Here is a 25,178-nt window from a genome sequence, read left to right on the forward strand (position 1 = left end):
CAGGGGCTGCCCGGGGACAGCCAGTGCTGCAGCACTCCCTCCCGCTCGGTGCTGGGGAGGGCTCTGTGCCGGGCTGCCACCCGCGAGCAGTGCGGCAGCAGCCGGCCTTGCCGGGAGGCTGTGCAGAGCTCCCGGGGCAGCACGGCTCCTCCCGGCCCGGCTCAAAGGATGGCGCCCAGGGCATCAGCACGGCCCTGGGCTTTTCGCCTTGGATTTCCTCCTGCGTATGCATAAAGCACAGTGTGGTGTAAGAGGGTGTCCATGGAAGGAAACTGAGGAAGCCAGTAAATTATTTTCTACGGTAAATATTAATGCTAATATAATCTTAAAAGTTTAGTGATTTTTTTTTTTTTTTCCTCCAGAAATTTAGTATTACCTTTGGAATATGAGAGCAGGAACTCACTGGAAATCATAAGAGAGAGGAGTCTTGGTTAAAGAAACAGCAGCTAAGGACCTCTCTCTTTAGGAACTTCCAATCTTTCTACTGATGGATTCCAAATAGCTACTTTAAAGCTCTGGAAGTCTGAGTATGATTTCCAGAGGATCTATCCATACAATGACTTAAACTTGATAGTCACAAGACAAAAGCTTTTGTTGCATTAAATAAATCCCTGCAGTTCTCTGGGTTAACTTGCTGCTCAGTGAAAAGCTGGGGACACCAGATTACCAAGTGAGTGAAGAAAGGTAGAGGGAATTGGTCTGATGAGCTGAGGAGTCACAATCCAGTACTGTAACCCATGCAGCACCCTCTCTGCCCAGCGCTGTTCTTCCAGGAAGGATTCAAGCCCCTGATACCTCCGTTTTCCTGCCCAATTACATGAAATGAGATCAGGAAGAAAACCTGTTTACTACAGCATGTTCTAGTTTTTGGATCCAAACAGATTGCTGTACATTGGGTGTGAAACTCGCTAATGTTTTAGAAATTATGCTGGAACTTCTCTGACTGACAGCTCTGAGTAAAGCACTTTCTGAGGTTATGTAAATGCCTAAAAAGAAATTTAACCCCAAATCTTAATTGTGTAGCAGATTTGAGGCCTGTGAAGTCTAGGCACTGCCAGATTTTAAAGCCCTGCTGCTACCTTACATAAATACTCATAAATACTTACAGCAAGTGTCCTAAAAAGATCTTTGGTTCCCCAAGTGAGCTAGAAGGCAGCATTGCAGGGCTGCCCCATCTCTACTAGTCGCAAGAGACATGCAGTTCTGTCCAGGGCTGCTCCAGCAAGAGCTGGGAACCTGCCCCCTTCACGTCCAGCTAGAACTGTGCATATCAGAGATCACATCCCAGGCAGAGGGAGGAAGTTATTTTCATTTATGATGCCCAGTAACAGGGCAAAGAGACCTTTCCTTCTGTGTCTGTGCTCTAGCATGATGCAGAAACAATTTTAAGACATGTTTATAAATTCCACCCGGGTGTTGCAGCCCTTGCTATGAATCTCAAAAGTGTGTTCAAGATTTATTAGTATTGGGCTGCTTCTGACACAAGGGATGTGGGGGACAAAGAGCAGCAGCTTCTGTGCTATAAGGAAGCACAGAAAAACCTGTCAGTACACTTGTAATTTCATGCTTCTAGATGTCATTATCCAAAAGCCATTGTACTTGCAACTATTCTGTGTGCATTAAATCTGAGGTGCAGAACCCTATCTCATATTAAAAATGTGATAGTAGCATTATCATCTCTCTAGTGTTCTTGTGAGAACTCTTGTTAGCTCTTATTGTCTCGTCCTTTGTGTGACTTAAGGCAAAAAACCAAGAGTTTACTGCATTTTAAAGATGTTTAGAAAGATGTGCTTAAGTAAATAGAAGTCTTTATTTTCACGGTTTGAATAGGTATGTAAGAACAAGGGGATTGAATAATGGCAAAGTTGATGTGACAGAGCTCACTAAATAATGGTTGTGATTAATTTTGTAGAATTGTTCATGAATAACTGGCAAAATGTTTTCCAAATGCGGCAACTTCTGGAATGAGCTGACTCATTATTGCATTTAAGGAATGGTACCTTGAGCTGTGATCTGATGCCTATTAAAAATTGCAATTGATTAATTTTTTTGGAGGGATTGAATCGGGGCCCTAAAGGACCTGTGACATTTTTCAAACAAAATAGCTGTTGTTTCCTTACATTTTGGCTGCTTACCCCAGGCTAGGTAAGAAATCAACACCAAATTACAGCAGTACCCCCTTCTCCTCTCCTGAAGGGAGCAGAGGAGAGGGACAGAACACCTGAGCAAAGGGAAAAGATAGAATAGGAACAGGGCAGACAGGAATGACTGGAAATAGCAGACAAAGAGAAGAAATGGGGGGAAAAAACAGAAAGAAAACAGAAGCAAATGGAGACAAGGGAATGAAAAGTAAGAGAGTGCAGAGGCTCATGTGCCCCATGGCCACCCTAATGAGCTGCTGCTGGTCAGAGGCACTGTCTGATGTTCATCCATGTTCAGACAGCCCAAGCTCTACAAGGAACATGAGTAAGCAGCAGTTCCCAGCTAAATCTCATAAGGCTTACTGTTTACCAAACTGGCAAAAGATGAAGTAATGTCCTATCTGGCCACACACTGGGCTGTAGGTCCTCTTTTTATTTTTTTTTTTTTTCTAAGAGGAGAGCTAGCTGGTGTTTCTTGCTACTGTCAAAAAGAAAAAAAAATCAGTGATTGTGATTTAGAGGAGCTAAGTGTTTAAAATAAAACATACATTCAGTGCTTTCACATAAAGTTTTGGTGATAACCAGATGACTGAAATCAATGCATCCTTATCCAAGCCCAAAGATTATTTTTGTAAGGTGTTTATACACTATCTCTGCTCTCATTGTACCCTCTTAAAATTACAGATGGGGACAATGAAAACACGTGTTCCATGCAATTACTTGCTGCTGCCTTATAAAAAGCCAAAGCCTAATAAACTTCAATATGGAGTAAACTAATAGCATCCTTGTGAAAGAGCAACCTGAGGAGTTTTGCCCTACTACTGATAGTAAAAGCAGACCTGTCAATGAGATTCAGCCTTCATAAAAAGCTAGGTTAAGAAAAGATTTCAAAGAGTTTGGCTTGGCATTTCCAACCTGTCGAGAATGAATTCTAGACTCAGGCTGGCAAAAGTAAAGAGCGTATCTTCTGTAAATCTTCATTTTGTGTTTTGGAGAGACCAGTACACTTGTTCTCTGGTAATCAGAAACATTGTCTACCGTCACACAAAGAGTAGAGATCTGATAAATGCTCTGATCAGAATCTGTGCTTTGCTCTCCTCATCATCAACACAGTTTTAAAATCATGTTCAAGAGGAAGTCCATGCGTTCTTCACAGGGCAGGAATAACCCATCGGGTCTGAGCAGGCAGAGTTAAGGTCCTAGACACAGTGCTTTGTACAAACCAGAGAATAAAAAGAATATTCCAGGAAAGCCATAAAGAGAGATGATGCAGTAACTGTTTCTGGGATGTTAAAAATACTGTTGTGCTTCCAAGCTGCTGCGTGAGCCTGACTGCAGTGTCTGGCTCGGGGTGACTCCGTGGATGGCACTGTCACAGATATCAGCAGTGCAGAGTAGTCCCAAGCAGGTCCTGAGATTTCAACATGTAATGAGGCCAGAAGGTAGTTTGGTGCAGTGATAATGATTTATTTAATGCAACTAATGTATGTAAAGATGCATCTGAGACAGTGTGGGATCTGCCAAGAGCACTTTCTTGGACACCACAGTGATCAATCCAGGCTGGAGGTTGATGGCTTGAGTACAGATCTGTGGGATCAAGCTGCTAATTTTTAATGGGTTTGAGCTGTTCTTAAATAAACTTTCATTAGTTAGGGTGGCACCACTAAGTCTACTTCCTACTGAGCAACAGGAAGAGAGAAAGAGCATCTAGAACAGTAATAATTTAACACAAATTGATTTAAAATCATATGGAATAATAGGAAGCTTGCAGAGCTTGGATGAGGGATGAAGGAGGTGGGCAGAAAGAGGTGGAAACAGAAGAAGAAAGATCAGCTGACTGCAGACAAAGGAGAAACTCGTCTTCTCTGTTTTCTTCTGTCAGCTGAAGCACCCCACGTTGCACACAGGAGCATGGAATGCTTGTGGCACATTTATGAAGCCATTCTTGACTTTGTGACCTGTGTACAGTAACAGGTGAACAGCCCCTGGGCGAAGTGGGTGTGCTGCCTTTTACACCCTTTCAATGTCTCACTCAACTGGGACCCACCACAGGGTCCTTCAGGCTGTGGTTTACTGAATGGTCTGCAAAGGGGCTTAATTACGGTCTCAAATTCCCAAAGGTTTTTCTAGTCTGTCTAAAATATTTATGCCTGCAACAATTCAGACCTGTTTATGTCTCTTTTTTTGCCTGCTGGGTAAAAAGTAGTTTGGCTTTTACAATGTGTCTGTATACAGGATTTTAGTAGCTTGGATTGCTTTTATATGTTTATAATGAAAGTAACAGCCCCTTAAAAATTGGATTATTGATCATGGGAAGACAGTAGATATTTTTAATCTTAGAAGCAAGACTACAAATAAATCAAATTATATGAAGTATTTTATTTAAAGGCATTTGATTTTGTTAAAACCACTACATCTGGTGTTTGCATAAATGGAATAATTCTGTTTCCTCATATGAGGGTTCAGAGGAAACCATGGTAGGAGATAGTCCTCACTGAGTAAAGTGCACTGATGTCAATAAGTCAAAATTAGACTTCCCAAATTGCAAAAAAAACCCACTGAAAGATTCAAAAGTAAGGATTTGGACGGCTGTAAAATTCCTATTTCAGCTGATAAATTATCTGCAGGAGTTGTGATCTTTTTGCACAGATGCATATGATGCCCTGGAAAATGCACTGAAAATGTAGGGCTACCATCATGTGTGCCTGTACGTGCACCCACACATACGTACGATGTGTAGCTGAGCATGTGTGTAAGTGTGTGTGTATATATATTTCTAAACCTAAATACCTGCGTACACATTGCACTGTCATGAAGCACCAAAGGCTGCTTTTGGCCCTGCAGTCTGTGCCATTTCTGAGTATGCCCTGTCCCACCAGTGCCTGTAGCAGTCTCTCCGACTGTCCTGCTTGGAATGTGACTCTTCCCACCCTAGCAATGATGAACTGCAGCAGAAAACACCCTCCCTGTCCTTGTTATGACCAGGTGTCTGAATTTGGGGGTTTGTTTGCATGTTCCAGATGTTTGCTCTGCCAGATTTGACCACAGGAATGTGAGGCCAGCGGGCTGAGCCTCGTGAAGCAGAGAAGAACAGCATTTAGCCTGAAGTTTGCACCTTCCATCATTTCCAGGAGTAAGGCAGAAAAATGGTTTCTCCCTGGGAGAAGTCAACCAAAGAGGAACTATGCATTCAAGGAGGTGGGACTTCGTGAATGCCAACGGTCTTTGTCATTAATCAGCTCTCTTCAAGCTGGCTGAGGAGCTGACAGGATCTGTCGATTAAATCTCATCTCTTCAAAAGACAGGAACAAAATCACCATTGTAACATTTTGGCAAAGCAAAACGTTTTTGTTTGCTGGCAAGAGTTTAACTCACGTGCAGCCATGCTGCCCTCTTAGGATGTCAAAGAAAGAGGCTTTGCAAGTCAAATGCTGCCTCCCTCACCAGCCCATCTTACCCCAGTGATGAAGTGCTCCAGCACCAGAAGTCACCTTCTGTGCTCAACTGGAATCGTGCTCTCTGTCTATGCTGTTAAGTGGCTCTGAAGATGTTACAGGCACAGAGCTGTGCTGCTGTATTTCAAGTGATCATAAAAAATCACTGGATAAGTTGAAAAAATGGGGCTTTTCACTGTAGGAAGTTTGAACTGTATAAGCAACTCCATCATTGTGCTAAGGCAGCAGATGCAGTCAGTGTTTGGAGAAATGGTTCATGACCCAATGATGCTTTCCAAGAGATGCAACCAGGAAACAAAGATGCTGGGGGCTCCTTGTGTGGGAGTAACACTGGTGGGACAGGAAAGGGAAGCAGAAGGATCAGACAGTGGGAGAGAGTGAACAGAAAGGTGCAATGCAAGCAGAAAACCCCGTTGCCATGCTTCAGGCTTACTCTTGCATTCAAAGCTGGGGAACAAAAAGCAATAGCTGCAGAAAAAGCAGCTGAAGACCAGCAGAGAATGCCAGGAGAGTGCTGCAGCCACTGTCTCTGCAGCCAAAGAGAGGAGCAAAGTCACAATCTGATGGGGTTGGGCTGCAGGGGTCAGATTCAAGATCTGCATCACCCTGAGAGTTGGGTCCAATGGGTCTCCATATCCAGGGAAGACCCTCAGGCCCTCTCCCCACATGGGGAGTCAGTACCAGCTGGGATAGGGTATTGCTGCAGGCTGGGATGGACGCTCACCACGCAAGAACCACATCAAAGCTGATCCTTATCCAGGCAAATGTGGATGGGCTGTTACTAGAGTGTTTCAGTCCCTGAGCAACTAGCCCTGGGAATATGTGGGCACTGGTGCCCTGAGTGTGAGCTGTGACCTGTGCAGGGTGCAGGGCCAGGATGCTCCCCCTAGACCCTGAGGAAGGGCAGCTGTGAGTCTTGGCAAAAGCCAAGCTGGTCTTACACAAATTTTCTGCTGGTTTAGGCTGGCCAAGCTGAGCATGTCCCTTACCTTGGCTTCATCACAACTTTCACAGAGGTCCCAGGTGTGCGTCAGAGCTGGCTCCTGGCTGCCCCTGTACAGGGCCCTTGCTAGGGCAGGAAGAGCATGCAGACATGGAGCATATTACTGTCAGGGCTTGGCCATCATGCTCCCACATGGGTGACTCACTGAGGAGCTCCTTGGGCAGTGCATGGACACAGCCTCTGTTCCCTGCTGACCCATTCAATGCAGAGGGCTGTGCTGGACAGCCACGCTGGGGCCATGGCTGCTCCCTGGAAGGAGGAGAGATCAGAGGAGGTACCAAAGGGAGGGGAGAGTGTGGGTTAGGAGAAGGGAGCAGGTGATAAACCAGCTCCTCGAGGCAGGGGCTGAGGTTGATATACTGCTGTGGTGAGCTGCAGTGCCTGACAGGACTTTTCCCATGCCAAGGGTAGGTCAGCTTTCCTTTGACTCAAGAGGGTGTTGGGAGATGCGTTTGCTAGACCCAGTAACCAGTCGTTGCTGCACTGGGTCTTTTCATGGACAGTCATGGTATCTTCTGCTGCCCTGTGATCTGCAATTTCTGTTTTATTATTTACATGAACTCAGGCTCTTGCTGTCTTCGGGGAATTCCACCTAAGTAAACGCTGGGCAACTTTCGTTCAAATCATAAGCACCAACACCTTTGACAGAGTTTTTCTGCTACTGGGGTCGCTGTATTACTTTGTATAGGTCCTTTTTAAAGAAGTTAATAAACCTGGCAGTGCAAGTCCATTGACTCTCAGCAGAACACTTCTCTCATTTGTGAGGTCCCTTTCATTACCAGTTTGTAAATTAGCACTATTAGTTAGCATCCAGCCAGCTTTTCTCTCTAGTATTACCACACAATGTGCTTTCTTTTGTAGTACCTACAGCTTGTGAGATAACTCAGTGTGCCTCCCAATGGGGGAGAAGGTATCTGTAATCTGTGTTTCGTGTCTTGAGTCTCTTGAAAGGACTAGAAATCCCAAACGCAGTAACTTGTGGGTTTTCTGTCTTAGAGAATTAGGATGTCTTTGCATTACTGAGCAGGCAAACACTGAGCAGTGCTTGATCAATAAGAGGCATTGCCAGAGGTCTGGTATAGTCTACCACAGCTGCTGGTAAGTGTTGCTATAGGCTATGGAACTAGGAATATAAAATGTCAAATGACAGTAATAATTCATGCATCCTGGGACATATAAAACCAACAGCATGTCAATAGCTGGGGCATGCTCTGCAGAAAATATGCAGGATTTAGACGTTGCAGGAGTCTGTTTTATTTTAAACCACACTTTCCTTGGTGAAATACAGACTTTCCCTGTTTGTTAAAAGCATTTATTTTCGGTTTCATGTTGCTACTTCTCTATTAACATTCTAAGAGCCACACAGCGCAAAAGGTGCCCTGAGATTCAAAAAGCAAAATATATGTATTTACTGAAGAAAAACACATAAAATATTTATAAAACAGAGGGTGCAATACTATTTGAGATTCATGGGCCATTTCAGCATTCATAAAAGCAAATATGGTTCTCATGTTGGCTTCACCTGGAAGCAGACTTTACTAGAGGGGCTACCCAGGAGGGACCTGCCTTAAAATGAAACTTATTACATTCATTAATTTTACATGGAAAATCATTACATTTTACATGAAAAGTAGAATGTCTTGTGAAATAAGTAAGAACTTCTTCAATATTCATCTTCTTTAAAAATACCTCAGGATAATTAATATAGCTTGTCTCTTATGAAAAGATACAGAAGAGGGTGAATTACTGCACCTGGGAGGGTACAGCAGGCATAAGAAGAAAGATTGTGTGTATCTGACACTTGTTCTCCCCTGTGCCACTGCTGCTTGGGAACTTAAAACTGACGGGTGCTGTTTTACTGGCTAACGCTCCCACAAAAATTCTTCAGATGAAACTTTAATGAGAAAAGGGAAAAAATATGTTCAAGCAGCCCCATCCTTATGCTTTCAGCTGTTTGCTCCTGTGCACCTCGGCTGTGGGTTGTCAGGCCTCAATTTCTCTAAATCTGCCTGAAAGTAGAGGGCAAGACACAAAAGTTGAGTGTCACTCATGATTATATGAATATAGGCCTTAATGTACAGGTGATACTTCCAAAAGATTGTAAAATATTAACTGAAAAAAGAGAGAAGGAAAAGCATCACAAAGAAGCCCACTACACATTATTTGAATCTCCCCCTGTGAGAGGCTGAGGATTCAAACACATACGAGCCGTCTGCTCTTCCATGTGACAGCAATCCCTCTGCATCAGAGTTGCACAGTCCTGGCTCTCAGTTGTCTACTTGAGAATGTTTTTTTAAGTTATATATTCAAAAAAAGTCTTAAATATAATTTCACTTATTTGAAGACCATAAAGTGATTTTGGTGCAGTGGACTGCACCTGTGTAGACAGGCACTAATAGATATTTTGGCACATCTTGCTGGAGCTAACAGGAGACAGAGATGATGATTAAAATAAATAAAAAGCAAAATTAATCCTGCTAACTGTCTGAGACCTAAGAAAAGGGATGTCTTTGTTCTGATGAGAACATCTTGGCTCGTTCTGCTCCTTTGGCTTGGTTTGGGGAGGATGTATTTTACAGTTCTCCCATGATACTTGGCAAATATAAAGCTGTCACATTGGATCCTGCTTCTCTTTGTATTAAAAGAATGTCTATGGTGTTTATGTTATGGGAAAAAAGCACTATTTCTACTTATTGTATTTTCATTGTCTCTTTTCTTATGACTGTACTGTTTGCCAGCAGCCGAGGGGCCACTTTGATGCTTGCTTTGATGCCATGGTTTATTGTGTTGCACAGTCGAACCTATGGTGTTCCTTTCAAATCAGAGCTGGCATACTGGGTGAAAAAAAACCAAACCAAAAATAAAGCTTTTCTCTAATTATGGTTATCTCATAAAGTCTACATTTGTTACAGTTGCTGGGGTGGTGGAAATCGGTGTTTGTAAATACCTATATATTCTGATTTGTTTTCAGTCTCAGAGGTGTTTTTGTCTGTCTGCATTCCTCACCCCTGGCCACTCGTACAAGCAGCCTGCCTGCCTGCATGCTGAGCTGCACTGCCTCGGGAAGATAGCAGCCTGTTACCCAGGTTATCTGCATGGTACAACCTCACCTTGTTCCCTCTTCGCAATCTGAGGGATTAGCATCCAAAGAAAACCAAATTAGTCTTGTATCAATTCACCCAGGAAAGTGAGTTGCCAAACCAGCCAGAACACTCCTGCTGGCAGAACTGAGTGCAGAAGGAGCCTGGCAGGGTGTGTTCTGTGTGTGCTGCATGCTGCCCAGCTCTGCCACACTGCTCTCAGAGGTACACAGGTCTGCTGTGGGGAACCACACTCTCCTGTGCCCACAGGAAGCCTCACTTGCTGGCTCCGTGCTCCATGTGGCAGTGCCAGTTAGGATGTCTCTAATACCCACTTGGATGTATCTGTTACTTTTCTCCATAGGTCTTGTGGCCATCTGTGAACTGATGAGGAACCATTCTGTTTCCATTTTGCTGATGGAAAAGGAGAGGCTTTGAGAGGCTGAGTGATTTGTCCAGGATTATGCAGCAAATCAATGGGAGAAAAGGGGATCAGGCCATTCCACAGAGGAGTGCCTTTAACTGTCCCATGGGCTTCCTAGGGAAAGGCATGCAGGTCCCCAAAGAGGCTGCTTCCTGGAGTGTTCCTCCATTATTTCTGTCAGATTATTGCTGTGAACAGTGGAGAAATGCAAAATGTATTATTCATCTCTCCTACTCCTAAAATCAATACCTATCAAAATACAAATACAATTTAAATCAAAGGGCACATTGAGTGCAGATCCTACTAATTAGGTATGATTTCCCAACAATTTCTTAAATTATTTATCCAAGGGATGGGTAGAAGGCACTTTATATGTCCCAGAGTGAATATTATAAACCTCTTGTCATGATACAGAAAATGTGAAATGTAGTGCAATGCAGTGTGATTTGTAACCTTGATGAACTAATGTAATATCAATAGACATCAATCTGTGCAAAGAAAAAAAATCTGTCTCATCATAACATCTAACAAGATATGTCAAAATTCAATAACCGTGTGAAATGGACACATATCAGTGAATGTTACAGATTTTGCTGCTAGGAATCAATTAAAAATGTAATACCCTCTTGCAATGGAAATTACTACACCATCACCAAAAAGGAGGTTTACATCATGCATGGACATTTGTCATAAGAGCAGCTCCCTTCAGGCTGGCTGTTGGCTCTGTAAGCAATTCCACGGGAATATATGGGCTTTTTTTTTCTTATGCTGGTATTGCTTAGTCTAGCCCCATAATCAACATGCAAACAATATTTATGCCATATCCAGTTAAATATATTTTTAAAACCTGTACAGAAAGTAGCCAATGGTTTTGAAGACTTTTGTGTGCAAATTAGGAAGCAGCTCTCCTGTAAAATGAAAGATTTACAATTGTCAGTCAATAATGTAGATCAATGTTCTTCAATTTTTAATCATAAGGATTTTTCTCATGCAGCTTCTTTGGATCTTAATTTTCAAACTTTATACTCCCATCCATACAGCAGATCTTAAGATTCCATCACACCAACCATGTATCAACTGAAAATTCTCGGTCCCATCATATAGATGCGATACCCTCTCACCAAATCCTTTCAAACCAGTGATTTAAAGGAACAGTATGAAATGGTAGATATGTTTTCTCTTCAATTTTTGAAGCTGATTGATAAAATATTCACTTTTAGGCATTTTACTTTGCCCTTGTGAGCTGATAATAATTTAAGGGCAAGTGTAACTTTGAGGCCAAAACTAAATATTTGAACAGGGAGGGAGTTCCTATGGCTTCAAAGACAGTGGTATGTGAGGGGCTGAAGTAAAACTATCAGAGAAATTCAGAGCTTAAACTTTTAGCTTAGTGCTTTCTTCTGTAGCCTTAATGGTGATCATCTCCCAGGAAAGCCATCAGGAGCCTGAGCAAAAAGCTGTAGTGGTCCAAAGTGCCTGTGTGGCTCAGCTGCTGCAGGCAGCCTGCGATCGCACGGCAGCGTCGGCAGTACTTCAGAGAGATTGTGCAACCGGGGATGCAAGGCAGAGCCGTAATTCTGAATTTCATGACATTTTAAAGCATAAGTCAGAATGTTAATGGTATTTCAACCTTCCTTATTAGTTGCACAATAAGTGTCTTTCAGCCAGTCTTCTGCAAATTCCTACCTGGTGGTCTGCAAAAGATACGGTTTGAAAGTCAGAGCATTGGAGGTGAATGCTGGGTGTGTGGAAATGGATCAGTGTGCTTGAATTGATGGCAGAAATAAGGGATTCTGAAAAAAGCACTGCATTAAGATAACATGGGATAAAAAGTATAAAAAGTATAGAAAAGCATGCCATGAGTAAATCGGATAGATAGGATAAATTTACCTTCAATTATTCAGCTCTCCTGCTTGTATTTTTGTTTTAATTAACAAAAGTTTGTCCGGCAGGTATGAAAACAAGGTTCAATCCCAGAGTGTTTGAATTAGACTCCTAGCTGTATCAAGTGAAAATAGGCAATACTACATTTAATGTTTTGCCTTTTGTCATTCCATTTAAATGTGAATGAGCTATCTGGAAGGAATATCAAACATTGTAGTGGTATATTCTTTTTATCTTCATTCTTTTCTTCTATCTAATTCCTTTCATCCATGCTTAAAAAGTGTGTGATTGTATATGTGATCATGATTAGTGACTGCAAAGGTTACCTAAATTAAGACCATCGACTAATTTTATTTTAAATGGAGGGTAGGAGCACATCTGTTTCAAACAGGTTTGTGATATGCCTTTTGTGAGTTCAAATCACAAATGACCACTTAAGTGAGCTCCTACACACACAACTGCTTATTTGCAACAGTACTACCAAATGCATCTATAAAATGTCACTAGCCTTTCGGTGTTCTGAAATAGGTTTGTCCTCTCCATTCCCCTGGAAAATTCAGCCCTCTGTTATTGTGTAAAGGATACTGAAGGAAAGCCTGTGTTCTTCCTCACAGAGGATGTGTTATCTACGGTATAACTGTACTCAATAGATATTTTGTATTTTGCTTGGGTCTCCCTCTGAGAGAGGCGTAACATTTTTTTGGAGTTGTAACTAACACTGTTTTCTAGCCATGAATTCTTATATAAGATGATGAATATAATTGAGGTAATAAAAGCAAAGCAAACAGTCTAGATTATATCTCTGAATTGTATTCATAGGTTAGAAGTGTGTGGTTTTGCTGTATATCACATCGATTTTGGAAGGGTCTAGTTTGGAAATGGTCACATGTGGAAGACACCAGCTGAGGGGCTATACCTCACACATGAGCCTACATCAAATAGCTCACGTAGCCTTTTTCCACAGATGTCCTTTCCAAAGATAAAGGTGTGTACAGCCTGCAGGTATCTGCAGTGGGCAAAATGAAAGTAAACAAATAGAAATATGTTCATTTGACAAATTTCTACTGTAAATGATTTTGCCTTAAACTGTGGAAGGATCTAAGAAAAGCTTTGCAGAACAACTTCTCCATCATGGAGCTGGGGTGGCAGAGGATTGCAGCAGTGCTGCCTGGCCTCTGCTGAGGTACAATCTGTACTGCACCTGTCCTGTGAAACAGGAAAATGCTATTATATTTAATTTTCAAAGAGAGATCTAAGACATGGACAGAAACCACAGGACTTGTCTGCGTGCCTAAGGGAACTCTGCAAAAGCTGAGGGGTTGAAGAAAACTGTGTAGAGGCCATGGGTAATAACATCAACCATTAGACCATCCTCACAAAATCTGTGTTGCCAAGTCTGTTGCCACTGAAATCTGAAATCAAACATTAGCAGCCAAGAACATCATGATAATTAATTGTCTCAGGAGGACACAATTTCCAAGATCTAATGAAAGACGGAATCCAGCTCCCATACGTCCCATTTGATAGCCCAAGAAAACATGCACACATTTTTCAAAGAAACAGTGACAAATGCCCAAGTACTTGTCTCTCAGCTGAATAAAACTAATCACCAGGCCCAGGGATAGAAATGGCTGCTCATCAGCACCCAGCCTGAAAGGCCAGCCCAGGATCTGTCGCTGACGAACCGTTTTCACTCAGAATGTTGAAGGCAGCTTCAGAAGGTGACAGCTGAGCACCAGAGCACCTCTGTTCTGCCCACAGAACAGCATTACTCCTACCTTGCATGCAGCTACCCTGTCACAGTGCTGGTTTATTTTAAAAAAAATAATTAGAAACAAAAAAAGTTAGCACGCCACATTCTTGACAAAATACCGGGGAGAAGACAGAGGTATCGGTATCGTCACAGGTGTGTGCCAGGGCTGCCTTGCTGTGCTATAGGCTTGTCCTCACTTGAACTTGACATTCCTGTAGATGGGATGTTTGTGCCAGAATGATAGTGGTGCACAGCCCCAGGGAAACAGTGAGGGCTGGAGAGCCTCAGCGTTCCCAGGAGAGGCAGGCCTGTGTGTCTGTGGAAGCAGAGCCCCACTGTGAATGGGAATGTCCTGTCTCTGTGTGGCTAAATGGCATACGGAATTGTTCAGCTGGCTTAAAGACATAATGTTTCTTTTTAACATTCATTGTTTGAAGGATCCTTACATGCATGAGAACATCTGGTACTATGTAAAGACCGCATGCTGTTGTGGCTGTACTCACAGCCTGCCATGTTCAGGGAGATGCAGGTGTCATCTCCATGCACGGGAAGCTCCTGCTTTGCTGGTATGGGGTGTTTCACGCAATTCCCAGGTTTGTTTGGATAGAGTTGAACCATCAGCTTGTTGTAGCAGACCCGATCCTGCAGCATGAACATCTTTTGCTTGCCACAGCACCAGCCCCAGCCTGACTCCCATGCTCAGAGGTTGGTAGGGAACGCCTTGGTGCCCCCTGAGCAGACTGGAAGGCTCAGTGCAAACAGGGGAGGAACACAGTTACAGAGCAGGACTGTGACAAACCTTCGTGTCTAATCCAGGACTTCTGAGCGACCCCTTATCCACCCAAACATCATTAGAATTTGCTAAGTGATCAGTCCTTGGAAACATACAAAATTTTCACTTTCCTCGTCCACCTTTTACAAACGATTCATGTGAAACTGCTAATCTAAAAAAGAAATACCTTGACACCCTGTTTAGTAAAAATGGGCACGAGGAAAGCAAGTACAAATGGCACAGCAAAGTTTCACCCTAAATATTGAAGAAAATATATTTTATTCTGTCTATCCTGAGGAGATTAAAGAGCAAAAAAAAAAAAAAAAAGGAAGGTCAAGGTAAGTAATTGTAGCACACCATCTCTTGTGTATTTCCTCAAGATCGCTCCACTTGTACAGAATAATGGCATTTCTGAACTTCAATACCTTCCACCACAGAAAGGCACAGCATTTTGACAGGACTCAGTAAATCATTTAAAATCATAAGGGCCATTATGCAGACTGTGTGATAAAGTTAGAGACAGGGTATTTTTCTGCAACTGGTCTTCAATTTCGCTCTAGATTTTAGGTGACATAAAGCTCAAAAGGAGCTCCTAGTGCTACTTTCCCACAGATGAGATCAACACTTACGAGTCCATGTTTTGATGACACAGCTCAGAAAATTGAAGGGATTATTATTATGGAAGGACCAAGGTGATAAGTACTGTGTTATATATGAATAACTGTCAGACAAGCCAAGAAAGGTCATAATCCATTATATTAATGTCATAAATGTTATCATAAACCAACATCAGGATGGTAAACTGGGATTCTTGCACTTTAAAAAGTGCTGCTGTTCTTAAATGATACTGTGTCCTGGAAAGACAAGTTTATATTAATTTTTCTCTCAAAATAAAAGACTTTAAAGATTTTTGGCAAAACAGAAGTAGTATTCCAAATATTTGTTTGGGTTTTTAAAAATTTTATTTTAAAGAAACTTGCTGAATTGTCACAACAGAATCCAAGATACCATGAACAAATGAGAGGAGAAACACAATAATTTCTGACTGTTTACTGTCCCCCCTTGTTTTATTTGAACTGTAACTTTCACACACACTTTCAGACACACTCTGGGAGCCACTCCAACTGAAGATAAGAGAAGCAGGAAGGCAGAGGTGGAAGTTCCTGGCCTGGCTGCTGACCACCCCAAGTCAGGACTGCACCCTTCTGCAATTCACTCCCTTGACATTAATATTTTCCCCAGTATCGAATATGAATCAGGGTGATACTCAGGAATGTATGATAGTGGAAAAAGACAGTGAAAATCATATTTTATGTCTTTTGTGTTGCTGAGCATTTTCACGCCCACAAGAGCAAGCAGCTCAATGGATGTTACCAGTGCATGGCTCCTCTGAATTCACCCCGGGCTCCCAGAGGAGGCTCACCAGGGATTGAAATGAGACTTTCTTTTTGGCAGCACCACAGAGTGCTCCATCCATTGCTGACCAGTTAGGAGCCAGGAGTAAATTACTATCATCTCATGTAAATCCATTCTCAACACAGGCTCCCAAGTGAGAGTAAGGGAGGTGAACTCTGAGCCCATGCAAAACCAAAGCCTTGTGTCCACACTCACTAACATTACAAATTCTACAAAAAAATGGTATAACCCTGAAATGTGGGTGCATCAGAGGTGAAACAACTATTCAGTTAGCACTGGACCACTTTGTTTACAGCTTTGGGGGGAATGGTATGATAAACTCCAGAAATGCAAGAGGAATTTAAGGTGAGTTTTCACATCCCACACAGAGGCCAAAAAAGAAAAGCAGGGTAAGTACTTCTGGAAAGTGGCCTGCTGTATTTACTGACCACATCAGATCAGAGCTATGGTTTTATATCAGAACTTAAAATTCAACATCTCCAGCAGACTCATGCTGATGTATGGTTGTGATAACACTGATGTGGGCAGGAGACAGCCGCCTGTGAGTCACTGCACCACTTCCTGCAGGAGCTGGCTGTCTACAGTAGGCACCCATTGCACTGCTGATTGAGTGTGGCTTGCAAAAATCACCCATCTAATCTAGCTTGTACAACTACAAATAAGCCATGTTTGTACCATGCAGGTAAATGTTCAGGGTGAAACCAGTGTGGGCTAACTTGAATTGTATAAATAACTGCAAATCATTACTTCAAATGAGAGCATAATGTCTGGAACCACAGGCAGGAAAATACATTTACAGACGATCAAATTATCTTGGGATAATAGAGTAATGCTTTTCACTGCTGTACTTTGTGTTCTTATAGCTGAGCAAAGAATACTACAGCTGGAAAAGGCTCAGCATTTCAAAGAGAAGAGATTTTATAAGTAGAGCACTTCCATGGGAGAGACTGCCTTTTCTGTGTTGTTTTAGGGGAACATTAAAAAACCCCCAGCAAACCAAAAAAGTTATTTTTTATGACTCGGAAATACACAGAATAACATCTGATGATAAACAAAACCTTTAGACAATTTGTCTATTTTATAATATAACCTGAAAAGTGCTTCCTTGTTCATATGAGGTTACTTACCGCTATGATTGCAACAAAATGCTTTTGATCAAACGTGTTTTTGGAACTGGCACAACCAAATCAAGGAGCTGAGCTGCTATAGCAGTTTGCATGCACAAGTGCTGTTTAAGTGTAGAATTTTTTGAGCACATTTTTAGAGAAAACAGAGTGCCCTTTGAAATTTTGGAACTAAAGCTATATAAATGCCATAATGCTGTTTATGATATCTGTAGAAGTATATGACACTCAAAGTGCTTTTAGGATGCTCCAAGGTATATCAAAGAGCATTAACTTCAGCACAGCTGGGAATGTCCCCAGATTCACTTATGAATGCATGTTCCTTATATCCTGTATATTAACTATAGCTACATACAGGGCAACACTTAATATAGCCTTGCTCATTGAGAATAATCCACAGAGTAAGCCTATTAGGTAAGGTTTAGCATCTACATTTTTCTGCTCACATCTGCTTGCCTGACATATATAATCTGCCAGGATGTCACAGTTTACATCCTATTTTCATTGGATGGTAATGAAACTTGATCAGTGTCTTCATCTCCTTCTCTGTCTCTCCAAGAAATATTTCTGCTTGTCAGCTCCCCCTTACCAGGAGTCTCTGGTGTGATCCCTAGCCAGGTCCTTTATTAAAGGGTAGTGCATGCAGGGCTCGAAGGCAACCATACAATTTATCATTGTGCAAAATGGAAGTGCTACTTCCAAGACAGTAAGGAAATAAAAAGTGATATAGCAATTCCCTAATCTGAATTTTCTGTACTTCCTTTTCTCTCAGGTCTGGCATACCACTATTTTAGCAGCAGTAAGTCAGTAGTTGCTTTCTGAAGACTTATGTTTCTGCTGAAGTCTTATGAAACTGAACTGTAGGCACCTCAGTAATTTTAGAACAGCTTAGTCTGAGAGGTAAATTAAAATTAGGGAAAATTAGACCATTTCTAATGAGATGGTTATTACACTGAATAATGATGATTATTGCTTCTGCTTAATAAAACTGTCAGCCAATGCAAAATATATATTAAGTGAAATTACATTACATTATATTTCTATCAACTCAGAAATTCAGTGTGTTGCTTTCCCAAAAACCATGGAAATAATGAAATGCTAGACAGGGCTTCCTTTTCCAAATAGGATCAAACATGGAGCTTTCAGAAACAGCCCTTTAAAGCCCTGATTTAAAGCCCATTAAATCTAATGTCGTGAAGATTTCTGCTGACTTCTGTGCCATGTAGATCAGGACTTCACTAAAATGAGCAGTGTTCCCCCCAGTTGTCTCTACTAAATACCTAGACAACACAACACAGTAAATGCACGTTCATAGCCCCCTTGCCTCACTGAGCTCAATGCTTGCTGGCACACCTGCTTTTCTGTTCTGATTTACCTGGCAAATTAGGAGATGGACTCCATAGGGTGAGACACACTGTTATTTCCAAGGTTTGAAAACAAAGAGGAATATTACCTATTATCTATCTATTATCTATCTAAAAATTAAATCCTGCTGTAGAAACCTCGATGCAGAAGCCCCAGACACTTAGAGGTGAGGCAGCTCTCCAGAAGCCTGTCCAGAGACATGACCGACCAGGAAATTCCAGTGCTCAGCATTTTTTTGTTTAAAAGCAGGCATAATATCAAACCCTGCCTCCAGCAAGAACTGCTGTGCTGAGGGATGAGAGCTGTCCCTCTGGGGGGTGGCTCTCTCCTCTGTGCTGGGAGTCTATATGGCAGGAAGCTGCCAAATGGGCCAAGAAGAAGGGAGGTGGGAAGTGAAGAGTGCATTCCTACTATCACACCTTCTCCGTGTAGGGTTCAATATAAAAGGATATGTTTTTGTGGAATAACTTTATATAAACTAAGCCACATTTTTCTTACAGAAAGGTGTTTATCACAGCTGCAGTAGCAGTAAATTTTATAGATTCTGAGAGAGATTAAATAAGCAACAAAAACTGCATGACTCAATACACACCTATGCCAACTGATCCAGTGAACCAGGGCAGAGAGGTGAGCAAGTCTTTCTGCGGTGCGTGTTAAAACCTGGAGAAACACAGATTTTCTCATATAATTTTATTTTTTGAGAGCATTATTGCTCATACAAAGAGCAATGTATTATCTTAAATGACGATGATAACATGGTTAGTATGTCACAGCACATGTGGTTCTCAGGTTTTCATCATGCTTTGAAACATTTACTAATCAACAAGATTTCTCCTTTTATGAAGCCCATTTTGTAGAGTTCCATAAAACAGGTTCAACAGTCACAATTTCATTAGCATTATATTGTTGCCATGGTAATGTGGTACCAATTCAATTGATGGGCTTTTCATCCTGGGCTTATAGAATTGCTCTTCCTGTCAAAAATACATCTATACGGAGACAACAAACAGACCTTACCACTGGAGTATGAGCACAAAATATCACATGCTAATTTGGCTAGGAATGTATCATGTTATTGGCAGCAGACCCAGAAATCATCAGAGACATGGTAGAAGTTACTAAACACCATACATGGCAAAGTCAAAAATTAGGAAAGTTACTTGCGTTGTTTGCTGCAGTATGTGAATGTGTTATTGCAAAAGCACTTGGCTCTACTGTGATCATTCTCTGAAATGCTGTTGGGAGGGCACAGCACAACTGGGAATATTGGAGGAAACAAAAGCAGCAACACACTAAAGAATAAAATGTGAGCTGAAGTTGTGTTTTGTCCTTTTCCCATTCTGCAGCATGTTCTGGGCTAATTGCTGCCAAATGCAACACCTAGTTTCTCTGGTCTGTAAAATTGGGATAATGACCCCTCTGCCCCTGTGCAGAGAACCTGGTGTATACCAAATAGTGAGTGATAGCTGCTACTGCTAAACACTGTCATTAAGTAAAGTAGCAATGCTTTTAACAGCTCCAGGAAAATGCACTGCACAGATCTACAATTTGAGAAGTGTCACTGGGAGGAACTGGACTCACCCAGGGATACACAGAAGAGGTGACAGACTGAGCAGGTAACAGTATATATAAACTTATAGAGCAAGGATATTCACATCATTAAAAAATCATGACAGTTTGTAGTTTTTTAAAAATAAATATTGTAGGCTACAGGAGAAGTATCTGCAGGAATCTGAGCAAGGAAAGCAAAATCAATATAAGGCAACAGCGAGGTGGCTTGTTTATAATATGTTCAAACATTTTCTTGTGTATTTGCACTGTTTTTTGATGATTGGTTCCTATTTAGATAGGAAAAATCTTTTACCATCCTGACACATAATGTTCGGTCTATCATTTCTTAGCTTAACCATGTTGTGTCCTTTGCAGCAGCAAGGGTAAATTACAGACAGGATAGTATTCAGCATAATCAAAGATGTGTTCCACTTTACATAAGTTTTATCTGATTTACAAAAGCAGTATCTTCTCCAGCTGAGTGAGGAAAGAGAGACCTTTACTTGCAGATAAAAAAAGTTAGAGAAGAGGCTTCTCCATTAGGAACCTATTGTTCACACACAAAAAGATAACTGTTGTTACCACTATTATCTATTTATTTACTTTTACCATGATATAGCCACAGGACCTACTTGTGCTAAGCACAGCAAAACCACAGAGAGTGCTGCAGTCTCTCCTTCAGACAATTTATAAGCCATAAGAGAGGCCAGACAGGAAAGAAAAATAGAGAGAGGGAGAGGCAGCTTACATAACCAACTCTCTAGGTCAGAGAAGTAGTCAGTGGCAGAAGCATCACAGGTCTCCAGTCCCTGTACCCTCGATTTCGATGCCTGTCCTGGTGGGGGAAGGATATGTTTGGAGATACCCTCCACCAGATTCTGAGGATTCACGCTCTAACTCGCACACAGAGCCATGCTTTATCCCCTAATTCCAATGGCTGCATCTGTGTTGTTGAGCAGGGGCAGCCCGAGGCAAAACTTGAAGTTGGCTGTGAAGCCCACCCCTATTACCTATTAAAGCACCTTCAGGCTGGCTCCAGGGCAACCCTGTTAATCCTCTCAGGGACAAAGGCTCAGGAATACCCTATGTTTTTTTGAGCATGTTCAAGGGCACCAGGGTCAGGGTACCTGCCAGAGAAATATTAATGGGTTTCAACTCCACAGCTGAAGCAATAGGGATCAGGCTTTCTTCCTTTGCAGTAGGAACTTCCCAACCCAAGCCTGAATAGATGGAGGGAGGGGGGAAAAGAGAGGAGATTTTGGTCACAAGAGCAAGAAGTCAGTTTACACCAGAATTTGAAAGCTTTGATCAGGAAGCAATATGATGTCTTAGATTAGGAGAGCATTGACTTGGAGTTTTTCTTGCTTTCTCCTTCTCTCTCTGTCTCTCAAAATCCATATAAAGTAAACCTGTCAGACTCTGGGTGAAGAGGCATTCATCTTCTGGTCGGTAAATACTTCCATTCACTGTGTGGTGCCTGCTGACTTTACTGCTGTTGCAGCCTTTTAAAATGCTTCCAGGAAATCTCATTAGATTTTAACTTTCATTTTCTTTTATTAAGGAACCTGAAGAGAGTTTATAATAATCCCAATTTAACTTTTTAATAAAAACTGCAAATAATAGGCTAGCATAGATTTGATCTCATATACATATCTGATAAAAATTCTGATCTGTAGTAAAATTCGTTAGCCAGGTGTCTGTTGTCATCATATTAATGAATATAAAAGCTGGCAGCTTCAAAATGGCAATATTACAGTAAGCCTACTTTTTTTTTATATAATGGTTTTGCGTTGTGCATTCAGTATTGATGAAGATTAAGATTTAGCATGCAGAAATAATATCCATTATGATGGGATTGTCCACAGTGAATTGAGTAGGACATTTGCTTAATTAAAAGTATTTCTCTTAGATGATTTAAGAAGTGTGTCCTACTACTGAACTGATGATGTATATTAGTTTCTTATAATCAGTTCACCACTGATGACTCCTTATACTAAATAGAAGAAGAAAAAGGTAAGAGAAGAGTCAGAGGAAAATAATGGATGCCACTGTCTGAGAATTTAAAAGAACTTTAGAAATAATGATTAATTAACACTGTGCCTTGAGCAGAAAATATACATGATCACACCCCTAATGCAGAGACTGAATAGAGCCCTAAATGGCTTCACTTCAAGCAGAAAGTTTGGAGATGAAAACATGAACACATACCCAGATTCCCGCTCCTACCCACTGTACCTGTGCCTCAGAGGCCACTGGCATTTGGAGGGCAGAGCTTGGGGATAAGAGGTGGCACAGAGCCCATGGTGGTGAAGCCCTGTGACATGGTGTGGGTTGTCCTGCAGAGCTCGGGACGGCATTTCCCCAGCTTGGAGCAGGAGGCCGGGAGCTTGAACTGCTGTGGCTGGCAAATTGGAGCAGAGTGGAGAGCAAAGCCAGAACACCAGGGAGGGCAGGAACTGGTGTGATCTGCTCCTCAGGGTGCTTTTAAATGTGTTTGTAAAGACATACTGGGTGGTTTAATATCTCATACAAATATACTTTCAAGGGAGAACCCCAAAGGGTGGAATGTTTCAACCTCTCTCAATTTTACAGCCCTACAGCCTAAGTTTCCTGGACTAGTCCACCTTCCTTCCTCGCCAAATGACTCATGGAAAGCTGTAGATCTTCAGTCTGTGGAGACAATCTAACATCAGCAACTTTCTGGGGGTGCTGCTACAAGGTAGGGCCACATCTAACTCCTTCAAACCATCCCATCAACTGAGGTGTGCTACTGACATGAAAAGCTCGTGACTCCCACTGCTGAGACCTACTTGTCTGCTTCCTGGAAACCCTGCAAGGCTGCCCCTGAGACAACTGGACCTTCCATCAGCCAGACACACAAATCACTCACTAAATAGTTTTGGCTGAGGTTGTTGGACAAAATCTTCATAGATAGAGCCAAGAGGACAGGCAAGAAATATTTATCTTCTTCATGCCACAAGTTGTTTTTTCATTATTTCTTTTCTCTTTTTTACACTCAAGGCATTTTTTTCTTTCTACATAGGCTAATAGGAAGAAATGCTGTGGTTTACTCCAGTCATTTAATTTACGTAATTTGTCTTGATTCTAATTATGAGCATTCAAATAGCAAGTGACATTTGTTGATACATGTTACACTTCCGAAACACTATAAAAAATATCTGACCTATTCTCTGTTAATGCCTAGATGACATTTTAGGAACGGGAACCACCCTGGGAAGGGCTGGGCATGTGCAGGATGGGAGCTGTCAGTGACGTGCGTGGCCATGAATCTGGTTTTGATCTGTCCATGTAATTTTCCAGGTGAGCCTTGGACTCTGCCTACTGTCTGTGCTTCCAGATGACAGCCCCACGATGGCAGATGGAGGGACATCCACTCCTCCCATGCACTGCACTGCGTGTTTGCTGCTCTCAGAGCTGCCATACGCCACGGGACCTCCAGCTGCCGGATGCCTGACCCAGCTCGACTGCTGCTGGAGACGTGTTGGGGCTGGCTCGTCCCTGCTTGCTGCTGCCTGCCTGCCTTATTCTTCTGAGTTATGCCCCAGCCCACTCCTGTCCTGTTGTGCTAGTGCCTCCAGGCTGTATTGAGTTTTCAATTACCACAATATACAGTGCAGATGCTATGTAAAACAGCCAGCGTGGCTGAGCACGCTGAACTCAGTAGAAACACAGTTAAATAAAAGTACTGCTATAATACCAGGAGGCTGATTGGAACCACAAGATACCAGTGTCATATCCTGTGGCTTTTATGTTGGTAGATGTAGATTTCAGCCATTGGAGTCTAGCTATCCAACAGACACCCAGATCCATTTCCTTTAGTTGTTATCTTCAGTTGTGAGTAACTGATACACATTTGCCAATAAATGCAGAACCTGGTAAACTGCAGAAGAAAAAAAAATATCATCTGAGATACCTACAAATATATCCAGGCATGTACTATGGGGTAGCATCTAACAGTGTGCAACTTAAAGAAACTCTCTGGTACACACAATATGTTTAAAGTGGTACATCAAGAGATCTCTGACTCCAGAGAACCAATGTGTGCTTACATTGTCAACTCCAAATTCAGGCAAGGAAATAAACAGCAAGTGTAGGTCTCCACTTCTGTATTTGTACAAGCAGTAACAAGCTCCCAGACGATAACGATATCATGATATCTATGTGGGGATAAAATACTATGACAAAAGAGGAAGAAATAAGCAATAAATGCAATAATGTCAAATTTTTCTGTTATTAACTTCTAGAAAAGCTTAACGGCTAGAATTTTAAAATGTTTTATGTAGAAAAATATAAAGAGAACAACACATTAAGTGTGTTTTTCCCAAAGAAAAATGAAATTGGCATACAGAGAAAATGATTATATTTAGTACTCTCAGGGCAAATTCTAGTTAAGGACTGTGAAATAATTTGAAAATATTAATGATTTAGCCTCATAGCTAGCTTTCAGGTAGATAATAATGCTAATTATTACTATAAATAAATACTATTATTATCATTCTTGCCCAGAAGAATATTGATGCATAGAGAATTATGTATTTGTCCAAAGTCTGTTTTACTACTGTAACCATCCTTCTCAAGAACTGTTATATATTAAGATCATCCTTTTCCAAGTACTCTTTGATATACTATTCAGTTTATCAGCTCTAAAAACCAACCAACCAAGCTGCCTTGTGAAACAGTGCCAGTGAACGTCTCCATTTGCATGTGAATTCTCAAGCAGCAACAATCCTGCTTCAAAAAAAAAAAAAAAGAAGAGAAAAGGAATCACGAAAATCAGTACAAAATCTGTCAAGGCCCCATCTGTGACTGGGTATCAGAATATCACTAAGAAGCTCTAAGGAACAAAGTTCATTCCAAGTCTAACACATAGTGCTTTTTGGTCGATGAAATTAATTCAAGCAGGGAGAAATGAGAGCGCATACAATGAAAAACTCTGTTCCTCCACTGAGGATTGAAGGGAAGAAGCATCACTGCTGTGTGTGTGGTCTTGGTTTTGGTGCACATAGCCATGCATAAACACTAAAATAATCAGTGTGCTTGTGTCTCCTTTTGATAGCCAGGTATGCCTGCTGCTCCTCTGAGGAGTGCCAGGGAATGAGTGACCTCTGGTCCTGACAAGGTGAGGACTTTGATTACGTACAATTGTTGCAAAAAGCAAGATTTACAGCCAGCTACCTGAAGCAGTATGG

At 41.7% G+C, this 25,178-nt stretch overlaps 1 long non-coding RNA gene across 11 annotated transcripts in view; it reads left to right on the forward strand.

Annotated features, from left to right (window-relative positions):
- The window catches only part of LOC116447940, a 45,021-nt gene extending 20,218 nt beyond the window's left edge, over window positions 1-24,803 (forward strand). For 6 of the 11 annotated variants that reach the window (XR_004241749.1, XR_004241743.1, XR_004241745.1 and 3 more), the window contains 2 exons: window positions 5,162-22,687; window positions 23,290-24,803. This is a non-coding gene — a long non-coding RNA (uncharacterized LOC116447940). The remainder of the gene's footprint in view (window positions 1-5,161; window positions 22,688-23,289) is intronic. The other 5 variants (XR_004241746.1, XR_004241748.1, XR_004241747.1 and 2 more) reach the window with 3 other exon arrangements.
- The last annotated feature ends 375 nt before the right edge of the window (window positions 24,804-25,178 follow it).

This window comes from Corvus moneduloides, chromosome 9 (assembly GCF_009650955.1).
Source record: "Corvus moneduloides isolate bCorMon1 chromosome 9, bCorMon1.pri, whole genome shotgun sequence".
Taxonomy (NCBI): Eukaryota; Metazoa; Chordata; class Aves; order Passeriformes; family Corvidae; genus Corvus; species Corvus moneduloides.